The sequence below is a fragment of the Pseudophryne corroboree genome, chromosome 7 (genome assembly GCF_028390025.1).
Source record: "Pseudophryne corroboree isolate aPseCor3 chromosome 7, aPseCor3.hap2, whole genome shotgun sequence".
NCBI lineage: Eukaryota > Metazoa > Chordata > Amphibia > Anura > Myobatrachidae > Pseudophryne > Pseudophryne corroboree.
Genome location: NC_086450.1, coordinates 514,578,338 through 514,591,571, shown reverse-complemented (window position 1 = coordinate 514,591,571; position 13,234 = coordinate 514,578,338).

Below are 13,234 nucleotides of genomic sequence, written 5' to 3'. Positions count from 1 at the left end.
ATAGTGACCGTAAGGTGACATGACTGTGGTACAGTGACCGTAAGGTGACATGTCTGTGGTATAGTGACCGTAAGGTGACATGTCTGTGGTATAGTGACCGTAAGGTGACATGTCTGTGGTATAGTGACTGTAAGGTGACATGACTGTGGTACAGTGACCGTAAGGTGACATGTCTGTGGTATAGTGACCGTAAGGTGACATGTCTGTGGTATAGTGACCGTAAGGTGACATGACTGTGGTACAGTGACTGTAAGGTGACATGTCTGTGGTACAGTGACTGTAAGGGGACATGTCTGTGGTACAGTGACTGTAAGGTGACATGTCTGTGGTATAGTGACTGTAAGGTGACACGTCTGTGGTACAGTGACTGTAAGGTGACATGTCTGTGGTATAGTGACTGTAAGGTGACACGTCTGTGGTACAGTGACTGTAAGGTGACATGTCTGTGGTACAGTGACCGTAAGGTGACATGTCTGTGGTACAGTGACTGTAAGGTGACATGTCTGTGGTACAGTGACTGTAAGGTGACATGACTGTGGTACAGTGACTGTAAGGTGACATGTCTGTGGTACAGTGACTGTAAGGTGACACGTCTGTGGTACAGTGACCGTAAGGTGACATGTCTGTGGTACAGTGACTGTAAGGTGACATGTCTGTGGTACAGTGACTGTAAGGTGACATGTCTGTGGTACAATGACTGTAAGGTGACATGTCTGTGGTACAGTGACTGTAAGGTGATATGTCTGTGGTACAATGACTGTAAGGTGACATGTCTGTGGTATAGTGACTGTAAGGTGACATGTCTGTGGTACAATGACTGTAAGGTGACATGTCTGTGGTATAGTGACTGTAAGGTGACATGTCTGTGGTATAGTGACTGTAAGGTGACATGTCTGTGGTACAGTGACTGTAAGGTGACATGTCTGTGGTACAATGACTGTAAGGTGACATGTCTGTGGTACAATGACTGTAAGGTGACATGTCTGTGGTATAGTGACTGTAAGGTGACATGTCTGTGGTACAGTGATGTAAGGTGACATGTCTGTGGTACAATGACTGTAAGGTGACATGTCTGTGGTACAATGACTGTAAGGTGACATGTCTGTGGTACAGTGACTGTAAGGTGACATGTCTGTGGTACAGTGACCGTAAGGTGACATGTCTGTGGTACAGTGACTGTAAGGTGACATGTCTGTGGTACAGTGACTGTAAGGTGACATGTCTGTGGTACAGTGACTGTAAGGTGACATGTCTGTGGTACAGTGACCGTAAGGTGACATGACTGTGGTACAGTGACTGTAAGGTGACATGTCTGTGGTATAGTGACTGTAAGGTGACATGTCTGTGGTATAGTGACTGTAAGGTGACATGTCTGTGGTACAGTGACCGTAAGGTGACATGACTGTGGCACAGTGACTGTAAGGTGACATGTCTGTGGTATAGTGACTGTAAGGTGACATGTCTGTGGTACAGTGACTGTAAGGTGACATGTCTGTGGTACAGTGACCGTAAGGTGACATGTCTGTGGTACAGTGACTGTAAGGTGACATGTCTGTGGTATAGTGACTGTAAGGTGACATGTCTGTGGTACAGTGACTGTAAGGTGACATGTCTGTGGTACAGTGACCGTAAGGTGACATGTCTGTGGTATAGTGACTGTAAGGTGACATGTCTGTGGTACAGTGACTGTAAGGTGACATGTCTGTGGTACAGTGACTGTAAGGTGACATGTCTGTGGTACAATGACCGTAAGGTGACATGTCTGTGGTACAGTGACTGTAAGGTGACATGTCTGTGGTACAGTGACTGTAAGGTGACATGTCTGTGGTACAGTGACTGTAAGGTGACATGTCTGTGGTACAGTGACCGTAAGGTGACATGACTGTGGTACAGTGACCGTAAGGTGACATGTCTGTGGTACAGTGACCGTAAGGTGACATGTCTGTGGTACAGTGACTGTAAGGTGACATGTCTGTGGTACAGTGACCGTAAGGTGACATGTCTGTGGTATAGTGACCGTAAGGTGACATGTCTGTGGTATAGTGACCGTAAGGTGACATGACTGTGGTACAGTGACCGTAAGGTGACATGTCTGTGGTATAGTGACCGTAAGGTGACATGTCTGTGGTATAGTGACCGTAAGGTGACATGTCTGTGGTATAGTGACTGTAAGGTGACATGACTGTGGTACAGTGACCGTAAGGTGACATGTCTGTGGTATAGTGACCGTAAGGTGACATGTCTGTGGTATAGTGACCGTAAGGTGACATGACTGTGGTACAGTGACTGTAAGGTGACATGTCTGTGGTACAGTGACTGTAAGGGGACATGTCTGTGGTACAGTGACTGTAAGGTGACATGTCTGTGGTATAGTGACTGTAAGGTGACACGTCTGTGGTACAGTGACTGTAAGGTGACATGTCTGTGGTATAGTGACTGTAAGGTGACACGTCTGTGGTACAGTGACTGTAAGGTGACATGTCTGTGGTACAGTGACCGTAAGGTGACATGTCTGTGGTACAGTGACTGTAAGGTGACATGTCTGTGGTACAGTGACTGTAAGGTGACATGACTGTGGTACAGTGACTGTAAGGTGACATGTCTGTGGTACAGTGACTGTAAGGTGACACGTCTGTGGTACAGTGACCGTAAGGTGACATGTCTGTGGTACAGTGACTGTAAGGTGACATGTCTGTGGTACAGTGACTGTAAGGTGACATGTCTGTGGTACAATGACTGTAAGGTGACATGTCTGTGGTACAGTGACTGTAAGGTGACATGTCTGTGGTACAATGACTGTAAGGTGACATGTCTGTGGTATAGTGACTGTAAGGTGACATGTCTGTGGTACAATGACTGTAAGGTGACATGTCTGTGGTATAGTGACTGTAAGGTGACATGTCTGTGGTATAGTGACTGTAAGGTGACATGTCTGTGGTACAGTGACTGTAAGGTGACATGTCTGTGGTACAATGACTGTAAGGTGACATGTCTGTGGTACAATGACTGTAAGGTGACATGTCTGTGGTATAGTGACTGTAAGGTGACATGTCTGTGGTACAGTGACTGTAAGGTGACATGTCTGTGGTACAATGACTGTAAGGTGACATGTCTGTGGTACAATGACTGTAAGGTGACATGTCTGTGGTACAGTGACTGTAAGGTGACATGTCTGTGGTATAGTGACTGTAAGGTGACATGTCTGTGGTACAGTGAGTGTAAGGTGACATGTCTGTGGTACAGTGACTGTAAGGTGACATGTCTGTGGTACAGTGACTGTAAGGTGACATGTCTGTGGTACAGTGACTGTAAGGTGACATGTCTGTGGTACAGTGACTGTAAGGTGACATGTCTGTGGTACAGTGACTGTAAGGTGACATGTCTGTGGGACAGTGACTGTAAGGTGACATGTCTGTGGTACAGTGACTGTAAGGTGACACGTCTGTGGTATAGTGACTGTAAGGTGACAGGTCTGTGGTATAGTGACTGTAAGGTGACATGTCTGTGGTACAGTGACTGTAAGGTGACATGTCTGTGGTACAGTGACTGTAAGGTGACATGTCTGTGGTACAGTGACTGTAAGGTGACATGTCTGTGGTACAGTGACTGTAAGGTGACATGTCTGTGGTATAGTGACTGTAAGGTGACACGTCTGTGGTATAGTGACTGTAAGGTGACATGTCTGTGGTACAGTGACTGTAAGGTGACACGTCTGTGGTATAGTGACTGTAAGGTGACATGTCTGTGGTACAGTAACTGTAAGGTGACATGTCTGTGGTACAGTAACTGTAAGGTGACATGTCTGTGGTATAGTGACTGTAAGGTGACATGTCTGTGGTACAGTGACCGTAAGGTGACATGTCTGTGGTACAGTGACTGTAAGGTGACACGTCTGTGGTATAGTGACTGTAAGGTGACATGTCTGTGGTACAGTGACTGTAAGGTGACATGTCTGTGGTACAGTGACCGTAAGGTGACATGTCTGTGGTACAGTGACTGTAAGGTGACATGTCTGTGGTACAGTGACTGTAAGGTGACATGTCTGTGGTACAGTGACTGTAAGGTGACATGTCTGTGGTACAGTGACCGTAAGGTGACATGACTGTGGTACAGTGACTGTAAGGTGACATGTCTGTGGTATAGTGACTGTAAGGTGACATGTCTGTGGTATAGTGACTGTAAGGTGACATGTCTGTGGTACAGTGACCGTAAGGTGACATGACTGTGGCACAGTGACTGTAAGGTGACATGTCTGTGGTATAGTGACTGTAAGGTGACATGTCTGTGGTACAGTGACTGTAAGGTGACATGTCTGTGGTACAGTGACCGTAAGGTGACATGTCTGTGGTACAGTGACTGTAAGGTGACATGTCTGTGGTATAGTGACTGTAAGGTGACATGTCTGTGGTACAGTGACTGTAAGGTGACATGTCTGTGGTACAGTGACCGTAAGGTGACATGTCTGTGGTATAGTGACTGTAAGGTGACATGTCTGTGGTACAGTGACTGTAAGGTGACATGTCTGTGGTACAGTGACTGTAAGGTGACATGTCTGTGGTACAATGACCGTAAGGTGACATGTCTGTGGTACAGTGACTGTAAGGTGACATGTCTGTGGTACAGTGACTGTAAGGTGACATGTCTGTGGTACAGTGACTGTAAGGTGACATGTCTGTGGTACAGTGACCGTAAGGTGACATGACTGTGGTACAGTGACCGTAAGGTGACATGTCTGTGGTACAGTGACCGTAAGGTGACATGTCTGTGGTACAGTGACTGTAAGGTGACATGTCTGTGGTACAGTGACCGTAAGGTGACATGTCTGTGGTATAGTGACCGTAAGGTGACATGTCTGTGGTATAGTGACCGTAAGGTGACATGACTGTGGTACAGTGACCGTAAGGTGACATGTCTGTGGTATAGTGACCGTAAGGTGACATGTCTGTGGTATAGTGACCGTAAGGTGACATGTCTGTGGTATAGTGACTGTAAGGTGACATGACTGTGGTACAGTGACCGTAAGGTGACATGTCTGTGGTATAGTGACCGTAAGGTGACATGTCTGTGGTATAGTGACCGTAAGGTGACATGACTGTGGTACAGTGACTGTAAGGTGACATGTCTGTGGTACAGTGACTGTAAGGGGACATGTCTGTGGTACAGTGACTGTAAGGTGACATGTCTGTGGTATAGTGACTGTAAGGTGACACGTCTGTGGTACAGTGACTGTAAGGTGACATGTCTGTGGTATAGTGACTGTAAGGTGACACGTCTGTGGTACAGTGACTGTAAGGTGACATGTCTGTGGTACAGTGACCGTAAGGTGACATGTCTGTGGTACAGTGACTGTAAGGTGACATGTCTGTGGTACAGTGACTGTAAGGTGACATGACTGTGGTACAGTGACTGTAAGGTGACATGTCTGTGGTACAGTGACTGTAAGGTGACACGTCTGTGGTACAGTGACCGTAAGGTGACATGTCTGTGGTACAGTGACCGTAAGGTGACATGTCTGTGGTACAGTGACTGTAAGGTGACATGTCTGTGGTACAATGACTGTAAGGTGACATGTCTGTGGTACAGTGACTGTAAGGTGACATGTCTGTGGTACAATGACTGTAAGGTGACATGTCTGTGGTATAGTGACTGTAAGGTGACATGTCTGTGGTACAATGACTGTAAGGTGACATGTCTGTGGTATAGTGACTGTAAGGTGACATGTCTGTGGTATAGTGACTGTAAGGTGACATGTCTGTGGTACAGTGACTGTAAGGTGACATGTCTGTGGTACAATGACTGTAAGGTGACATGTCTGTGGTACAATGACTGTAAGGTGACATGTCTGTGGTATAGTGACTGTAAGGTGACATGTCTGTGGTACAGTGACTGTAAGGTGACATGTCTGTGGTACAATGACTGTAAGGTGACATGTCTGTGGTACAATGACTGTAAGGTGACATGTCTGTGGTACAGTGACTGTAAGGTGACATGTCTGTGGTATAGTGACTGTAAGGTGACATGTCTGTGGTACAGTGAGTGTAAGGTGACATGTCTGTGGTACAGTGACTGTAAGGTGACATGTCTGTGGTACAGTGACTGTAAGGTGACATGTCTGTGGTACAGTGACTGTAAGGTGACATGTCTGTGGTACAGTGACTGTAAGGTGACATGTCTGTGGTACAGTGACTGTAAGGTGACATGTCTGTGGGACAGTGACTGTAAGGTGACATGTCTGTGGTACAGTGACTGTAAGGTGACACGTCTGTGGTATAGTGACTGTAAGGTGACAGGTCTGTGGTATAGTGACTGTAAGGTGACATGTCTGTGGTACAGTGACTGTAAGGTGACATGTCTGTGGTACAGTGACTGTAAGGTGACATGTCTGTGGTACAGTGACTGTAAGGTGACATGTCTGTGGTACAGTGACTGTAAGGTGACATGTCTGTGGTATAGTGACTGTAAGGTGACACGTCTGTGGTATAGTGACTGTAAGGTGACATGTCTGTGGTACAGTGACTGTAAGGTGACACGTCTGTGGTATAGTGACTGTAAGGTGACATGTCTGTGGTACAGTAACTGTAAGGTGACATGTCTGTGGTACAGTAACTGTAAGGTGACATGTCTGTGGTATAGTGACTGTAAGGTGACATGTCTGTGGTACAGTGACCGTAAGGTGACATGTCTGTGGTACAGTGACTGTAAGGTGACACGTCTGTGGTATAGTGACTGTAAGGTGACATGTCTGTGGTACAGTGACTGTAAGGTGACACGTCTGTGGTACAGTGACTGTAAGGTGACATGTCTGTGGTACAGTGACTGTAAGGTGACATGTCTGTGGTATAGTGACTGTAAGGTGACATGTCTGTGGTACAGTAACTGTAAGGTGACATGTCTGTGGTATAGTGACTGTAAGGTGACATGTCTGTGGTACAGTGACTGTAAGGTGACATGTCTGTGGTACAGTGACCGTAAGGTGACATGTCTGTGGTACAGTGACTGTAAGGTGACATGTGTGTGGTACAGTGGCTGTAAGGTGACATGACTGTGGTACAGTGACTGTAAGGTGACATGTCTGTGGTACAGTGACCATAAGGTGACATATCTGTGGTACAGTGACCGTAAGGTGACATGACTGTGGTACAGTGACTGTAAGGTGACATGACTGTGGTACAGTGACCGTAAGGTGACATGACTGTGGTACAGTGACCGTAAGGTGACATGACTGTGGTACAGTGACCGTAAGGTGACATGTCTGTGGTACAGTGGCTGTAAGGTGACATGTCTGTGGTACAGTGACTGTAAGGTGACATGTCTGTGGTATAGTGACCGTAAGGTGACATGTCTGTGGTACAGTGACTGTAAGGTGACATGTCTGTGGTACAGTGACTGTAAGGTGACATGTCTGTGGTACAGTGACTGTAAGGTGACATGACTGTGGTACAGTGACTGTAAGGTGACATGTCTGTGGTACAATGACTGTAAGGTGACATGTCTGTGGTACAGTGACTGTAAGGTGACATGTCTGTGGTATAGTGACCGTAAGGTGACATGTCTGTGGTATAGTGACCGTAAGGTGACATGTCTGTGGTACAGTGACTGTAAGGTGACATGTCTGTGGTACAGTGACTGTAAGGTGACATGTCTGTGGTACAGTGACTGTAAGGTGACATGTCTGTGGTACAGTGACTGTAAGGTGACATGTCTGTGGTATAGTGACTGTAAGGTGACATATCTGTGGTATAGTGACTGTAAGGTGACATGTCTGTGGTACAGTGACTGTAAGGTGACATGACTGTGGTACAGTGACTGTAAGGTGACATGTCTGTGGTACAGTGACTGTAAGGTGACATGTCTGTGGTACAGTGACTGTAAGGTGACATGTCTGTGGTACAGTGACCGTAAGGTGACATGACTGTGGTACAGTGACTGTAAGGTGGCATGTCTGTGGTACAGTGACCGTAAGGTGACATGTCTGTGGTACAGTGACTGTAAGGTGACATGTCTGTTGTATAGTGACCTTAAGGTGACATGTCTGTGGTACAGTGGCTGTAAGGTGACATGACTCTGGTACAGTGACCGTAAGGTGACATGTCTGTGGTACAGTGACCGTAAGGTGACATGACTGTGGTACAGTGACTGTAAGGTGACATGTCTGTGGTACAGTGACCGTAAGGTGACATTTCTGTGGTACAGTGACCGTAAGGTGACACGTCTCTGGTACAGTGACCGTAAGGTGACATGACTGTGGTATAGTGACTGTAAGGTGACATGTCTGTGGTATAGTGACTGTAAGGTGACATGTCTGTGGCACAGTGACTGTAAGGTGACATGTCTGTGGTACAGTGACTGTAAGGTGACATGTCTGTGGTACAGTGACTGTAAGGTGACATGTCTGTTGTATAGTGACCTTAAGGTGACATGACTGTGGTACAGTGACCGTAAGGTGACATGTCTGTGGTACAGTGACTGTAAGGTGACATGTCTGTGGTACAGTGACCGTAAGGTGACATGTCTGTGGTACAGTGACTGTAAGGTGACAGGTCTGTGGTACAGTGACCGTAAGGTGACATGTCTGTGGTATAGTGACCGTAAGGTGACATGTCTGTGGTACAGTGACCGTAAGGTGACATGTCTGTGGTACAGTGACCGTAAGGTGACATGTCTGTGGTACAGTGACCGTAAGGTGACATGTCTGTGGTACAGTGACTGTAAGGTGACATGTCTGTGGTACAGTGACTGTAAGGTGACATGTCTGTGGTACAGTGACTGTAAGGTGACATGACTGTGGTACAGTGACTGTAAGGTGACATGTCTGTGGTACAGTGACTGTAAGGTGACATGTCTGTGGTACAGTGACTGTAAGGTGACATGTCTGTGGTACAGTGACCGTAAGGTGACATGTCTGTGGTACAGTGACTGTAAGGTGACATGTCTGTGGTACAGTGACTGTAAGGTGACATGTCTGTGGTACAGTGACTGTAAGGTGACATGACTGTGGTACAGTGACTGTAAGGTGACATGTCTGTGGTACAGTGACTGTAAGGTGACATGTCTGTGGTACAGTGACTGTAAGGTGACATGACTGTGGTACAGTGACTGTAAGGTGGCATGTCTGTGGTACAGTGACTGTAAGGTGACATGTCTGCTGTATAGTGACCTTAAGGTGACATGTCTGTGGTACAGTGGCTGTAAGGTGACATGACTCTGGTACAGTGACCGTAAGGTGACATGTCTGTGGTACAGTGACCGTAAGGTGACATGACTGTGGTACAGTGACTGTAAGGTGACATGTCTGTGGTACAGTGACCGTAAGGTGACATGTCTGTGGTATAGTGACTGTAAGGTGACATGTCTGTGGTACAGTGACTGTAAGGTGACATGTCTGTGGTATAGTGACTGTAAGGTGACATGTCTGTGGTACAGTGACTGTAAGGTGACATGTCTGTGGTATAGTGACTGTAAGGTGACATGTCTGTGGTATAGTGACTGTAAGGTGACACGTCTGTGGTATAGTGACTGTAAGGTGACATGTCTGTGGTACAGTGACTGTAAGGTGACATGTCTGTGGTACAGTGACCGTAAGGTGACATGTCTGTGGTATAGTGACCGTAAGGTGACATGTCTGTGGTACAGTGACCGTAAGGTGACATGTCTGTGGTACAGTGACTGTAAGGTGACATGTCTGTGGTACAGTGACTGTAAGGTGACATGTCTGTGGTACAGTGACTGTAAGGTGACATGTCTGTGGTACAGTGACTGTAAGGTGACATGTCTGTGGTACAGTGACTGTAAGGTGACATGTCTGTGGTACAGTGACTGTAAGGTGACATGTCTGTGGTACAGTGACTGTAAGGTGACATGTCTGTGGTACAGTGACTGTAAGGTGACATGTCTGTGGTACAGTGACCGTAAGGTGACATGTCTGTGGTACAGTGACCGTAAGGTGACATGTCTGTGGTATAGTGACTGTAAGGTGACATGTCTGTGGTACAGTGACTGTAAGGTGACATGACTGTGGTACAGTGACTGTAAGGTGACATGTCTGTGGTACAGTGACTGTAAGGTGACATGTCTGTGATACAGTGACTGTAAGGTGACATGACTGTGGTACAGTGACTGTAAGGTGACATGTCTGTGGTACAGTGACTGTAAGGTGACATGTCTGTGGTACAGTGACTGTAAGGTGACATGTCTGTGGTACAGTGACTGTAAGGTGACATGTCTGTGGTACAGTGACCGTAAGGTGACATGTCTGTGGTACAGTGACTGTAAGGTGACATGTCTGTGGTACAGTGACTGTAAGGTGACATGTCTGTGGTACAGTGACTGTAAGGTGACATGTCTGTGGTACAGTGACTGTAAGGTGACATGTCTGTGGTACAGTGACTGTAAGGTGACATGTCTGTGGTACAGTGACTGTAAGGTGACATGTCTGTGGTACAGTGACCGTAAGGTGACATGTCTGTGGTACAGTGACCGTAAGGTGACATGACTGTGGTACAGTGACTGTAAGGTGACATGTCTGTGGTACAGTGACCGTAAGGTGACATGTCTGTGGTACAGTGACTGTAAGGTGACATGTCTGTTGTATAGTGACCTTAAGGTGACATGTCTGTGGTACAGTGGCTGTAAGGTGACATGACTCTGGTACAGTGACCGTAAGGTGACATGTCTGTGGTACAGTGACCGTAAGGTGACATGACTGTGGTACAGTGACTGTAAGGTGACATGTCTGTGGTACAGTGACCGTAAGGTGACATGTCTGTGGTACAGTGACCGTAAGGTGACACGTCTCTGGTACAGTGACCGTAAGGTGACATGACTGTGGTATAGTGACTGTAAGGTGACATGTCTGTGGTATAGTGACTGTAAGGTGACATGTCTGTGGCACAGTGACTGTAAGGTGACATGTCTGTGGTACAGTGGCTGTAAGGTGACATGTCTGTGGTAGAGTGACTGTAAGGTGACATGTCTGTTGTATAGTGACCTTAAGGTGACATGACTGTGGTACAGTGACCGTAAGGTGACATGTCTGTGGTACAGTGACTGTAAGGTGACATGTCTGTGGTACAGTGACCGTAAGGTGACATGTCTGTGGTACAGTGACTGTAAGGTGACAGGTCTGTGGTACAGTGACCGTAAGGTGACATGTCTGTGGTATAGTGACCGTAAGGTGACATGTCTGTGGTACAGTGACTGTAAGGTGACATGTCTGTGGTATAGTGACTGTAAGGTGACATGTCTGTGGTACAGTGACTGTAAGGTGACATGTCTGTGGTACAGTGACTGTAAGGTGACATGTCTGTGGTACAGTGACTGTAAGGTGACATGTCTGTGGTACAGTGACTGTAAGGTGACATGACTGTGGTACAGTGACTGTAAGGTGACATGTCTGTGGTACAGTGACTGTAAGGTGACATGTCTGTGGTAGAGTGACCGTAAGGTGACATGTCTGTGGTACAGTGACCGTAAGGTGACATGACTGTGGTACAGTGACTGTAAGGTGGCATGTCTGTGGTACAGTGACCGTAAGGTGACATGTCTGTGGTACAGTGACTGTAAGGTGACATGTCTGTTGTATAGTGACCTTAAGGTGACATGTCTGTGGTACAGTGGCTGTAAGGTGACATGACTCTGGTACAGTGACCGTAAGGTGACATGTCTGTGGTACAGTGACCGTAAGGTGACATGACTGTGGTACAGTGACTGTAAGGTGACATGTCTGTGGTACAGTGACCGTAAGGTGACATGTCTGTGGTACAGTGACCGTAAGGTGACACGTCTCTGGTACAGTGACCGTAAGGTGACATGACTGTGGTATAGTGACTGTAAGGTGACATGTCTGTGGTATAGTGACTGTAAGGTGACATGTCTGTGGCACAGTGACTGTAAGGTGACATGTCTGTGGTACAGTGGCTGTAAGGTGACATGTCTGTGGTACAGTGACTGTAAGGTGACATGTCTGTGGTACAGTGACCGTAAGGTGACATGTCTGTGGTACAGTGACCGTAAGGTGACATGACTGTGGTACAGTGACTGTAAGGTGACATGTCTGTGGTACAGTGACCGTAAGGTGACATGTCTGTGGTACAGTGACTGTAAGGTGACATGTCTGTTGTATAGTGACCTTAAGGTGACATGTCTGTGGTACAGTGGCTGTAAGGTGACATGACTCTGGTACAGTGACCGTAAGGTGACATGTCTGTGGTACAGTGACCGTAAGGTGACATGACTGTGGTACAGTGACTGTAAGGTGACATGTCTGTGGTACAGTGACCGTAAGGTGACATGTCTGTGGTACAGTGACCGTAAGGTGACACGTCTCTGGTACAGTGACCGTAAGGTGACATGACTGTGGTATAGTGACTGTAAGGTGACATGTCTGTGGTATAGTGACTGTAAGGTGACATGTCTGTGGCACAGTGACTGTAAGGTGACATGTCTGTGGTACAGTGGCTGTAAGGTGACTTGTCTGTGGTAGAGTGACTGTAAGGTGACATGTCTGTTGTATAGTGACCTTAAGGTGACATGACTGTGGTACAGTGACCGTAAGGTGACATGTCTGTGGTACAGTGACTGTAAGGTGACATGTCTGTGGTACAGTGACCGTAAGGTGACATGTCTGTGGTACAGTGACTGTAAGGTGACAGGTCTGTGGTACAGTGACCGTAAGGTGACATGTCTGTGGTATAGTGACCGTAAGGTGACATGTCTGTGGTACAGTGACCGTAAGGTGACATGTCTGTGGTACAGTGACCGTAAGGTGACATGTCTGTGGTACAGTGACTGTAAGGTGACATGTCTGTGGTACAGTGACCGTAAGGTGACATGTCTGTGGTACAGTGACTGTAAGGTGACATGTCTGTGGTACAGTGACTGTAAGGTGACATGTCTGTGGTATAGTGACTGTAAGGTGACATGTCTGTGGTACAGTGACTGTAAGGTGACATGTCTGTGGTACAGTGACTGTAAGGTGACATGTCTGTGGTACAGTGACTGTAAGGTGACATGTCTGTGGTACAGTGACTGTAAGGTGACATGACTGTGGTACAGTGACTGTAAGGTGACATGTCTGTGGTACAGTGACTGTAAGGTGACATGTCTGTGGTAGAGTGACTGTAAGGTGACATGTCTGTGGTACAGTGACCGTAAGGTGACATGACTGTGGTACAGTGACTGTAAGGTGGCATGTCTGTGGTACAGTGACCGTAAGGTGACATGTCTGTGGTACAGT